Genomic DNA, 3,178 nt, shown 5'->3' on the forward strand with positions numbered 1-3,178 from the left:
ATTATCCTCATTCCTCTCCACCTTAAACAACAGCTGATTTAACTGGTGACTGTTTCCCAAGCATTCAGTACCGGTGTCCTGTATATTGTAATATTGTATGTCATTAGAATATATTACTAAAACATATATTGTACAGACCGAAAATAAATAAATAAAAAAGAAAGTGGTGTGTGAACACATTACCATACAATCTGTCAAATAAAATGAGCAGATAGAAAATGCAGATTCATGTAGTTAACCTCCCCTTTAATCGCACTGCTGCCGCGCCTTCCTTTTGCCTTACTGCGCTTGCGCGATCCACTCTTTCCCCGCTCTACTAATTCCCTACGACACTGGCACCAGAAGCACACATTAAAACACATCTGTTGTCTGCCCTATGATATGCATTATTTGAATTATTGCTTATCAGGTGTTGTGTGTGCAGTTATTAGGAATACTGTATAACAGTTATGTGAAAATGTGTGACTCACTCATTACATTCCTTCTTATTGATCTAATTACCCATTAGTTAATTTAATTTCCATTAGTTAAAAAAAGCAAGAAATATACCAATAATGACATTTGCATGGAGTGAATTTATACGTTTTATACGCTAATCCCCAGTCTTGTATGTACTGAAACATTTGACTATAACCACTAGAGTAGCAAAGGGTTAATTATACTTTGTGGAATGTATTGAGACCAAGCAAATAGTAAATAAGAAGTCAAAACTTTATTCTTCTTTTGAAAATAAGATGCGCAGGGGACGGGATTAGACTATTAATGAACACAGAAATTGTGCGGATTTAGTTTTGTGTAAGAAATTAAGGTCAAAGGAAGCCTAAGTGAGTTTTTCCCTCATCCCCTTATTAGTGAAACTCATTAGAAACAAAAAAATGCTGAGGGAATTGGATGCAGTGTTGGGTATATCTGCACAATCAGCACATTTTGAAAAACCTGTGTAAGTGTTTTAATTGCACATCAACTTTAATCTAAAGCACATGCTCTGTACTGTATAAATGACTGCTGGCAACTCGCATGTTGCGTCCTCAAAATGTATTATTATCTTACCAGATATATAAAAAAAAAACACACATACTTGGGACAACCCACTATTAAAAGAATGAGGTAACATTTAAGAGAATTACAATCGACCTCTTACACTATGTAACACAATTTTTGTTCCTGGGTATTAAGTGTTATTTCCTAATTGCTTATGCCTCAAAAGTATAGAAAATGGCTATTATTCCCCACAAACTTTGCTTTTGTGACCAGGAGTGATATTTTGAAATTTAACTATTTCCAATGAGAAAACGGGCGGATTTGTGTCTTTTCGTTCACATAAAGTCAGAAAAAAACAGCATATGAATCCAAATGAACACGTATTTATACTAAAGTAATACAAAAATGACTACAAAAGATTTAGAAGTGAGTAGTTTTTCGAGATTTACGATTATACTGTAAATCACTTTCACGAATCAGCCCCCAAATGTAGTCTCCCATCATGTTCTCGTTATACTGTCCTTCATTGACAGCTCATCCAGGAGCCTCAAAGCCGTGCTGCTCCATAATGGTAACAAGTACCCATCTCTTCCCCTGGCTCACTCGGTGCACCTCAAAGAGGATTACAACAGCATCAAGACCTTGCTGGAAGCCTTGAAGTATGATGAGTACGGCTGGGACCCCCAGAAGGTGCTGATGCCACCACTGCACATCAAATTGGGCCTTATGAAACAATTTGTCAGAGCTCTAGATAAGGAGTCGGCAGCCTTCAAGTACCTTCAAGACTTCTTCCCTAAGCTGTCTGAGGCAAAGGTCAAAGCCGGTGTCTTCGTCGGACCACAGATAAAGAAGATCCTGGAGTGCAATGAATTCCCCAAGAAGCTCACTAGTAAGGAGAAAGCGGCTTGGAACAGCTTTGTCACAGTGGTTTGGGCTTCCTGGGCAATCACAAGGCCGAAAACTATGTGGAGCTGGTTGAGACTCTGGTGAAGAACTACGGCACAATGGGCTGTAGGATGTCCCTCAAAGTCCATATCCTTGATGCTCATCTTGATAAATTCAAGGAGAACATGGGAGCGTACTCGGAGGAGCAAGGCGAGCGCTTCCACCAGGATATACTGGACTTTGAACGCCGCTACCAAGGACAGTATAACGAGAACATGATGGGAGACTACATTTGGGGGCTGATTCGTGAAAGTGATTTATAGTATAATCGTAAATCTCGAAAAACTACTGACTTCTAAATCTTTTGTAGTCATTTTTGTATTACTTTAGTATAAATACATGTTAATTTGGATTCATATGTTGTTTTTTTCTGACTTTATGTGAACGAAAAGACACAAATCCGCCCGTTTTCTCATTGGAAATAGATAAATTTCAAAATATCACTCCTGGTCACAAAAGCAAAGTTTGTGGGGATTAATAGCCATTTTCTATACTTTTGAGGCATAAGCAATTAGGAAATAACACTTACTACCCAGGAACCAAAAAAAATAATAATAATTGTTACACAGTGTTATCATCCTTTAAGGATTTCTTAATAGCACTCCTAATGGTCAAATATGTAAGGTGCTTCCAGTACCATATCTTTTAGAGTGAGACATTACTCAACAAATACTAATGTGCGTCAGTCTTAATATAATGAAAAATAAGAATCATGCACGCTGAATTAGCACATCTTCATTCAACCTGAGCTGTAACATTAAAAGAACCACAATAGAACCAGGATTGGCAGTGCTTTCATTGAAAACTACAGTACAAACAATACTCCATTGTTTAAAAGCAGTGGGTGATCTACCTAACTTTGTATTCAGTGAGGACCATCATTTGGAGGACTTCTGTAAGACCTACAGAAACAAGTCAAAAGTGTTCATTTCTTTTTATATCTACCCTGTCCTGGCGAGACATGAAAGGTATTTTGCAGACGACCTTGTTTATCTGAGCTTTTACTTTATATCACCCGACAATTGTATTGACCCCTTCTTTCTGCTATTTTCCAAAAGTACTCTCCTGGAGTTTGGATGTGTTGAGGCGTCCTGTAAATTGCTCACATTAGATAACACCATTGGGGATCACAGTGTAAGCTGTACTTCGACTGAAACAGAATACAGTAAACCGCACGATAAACATGCTAAAGATAAAAGAAGCTGTACTTTCTCTTCATTTATTTATAGGCGTGTTCCACCAGTTTTTATTG

The sequence above is a fragment of the Acipenser ruthenus genome, chromosome 21 (assembly GCF_902713425.1).
Source record: "Acipenser ruthenus chromosome 21, fAciRut3.2 maternal haplotype, whole genome shotgun sequence".
In the NCBI taxonomy this organism is placed as follows: Eukaryota; Metazoa; Chordata; class Actinopteri; order Acipenseriformes; family Acipenseridae; genus Acipenser; species Acipenser ruthenus.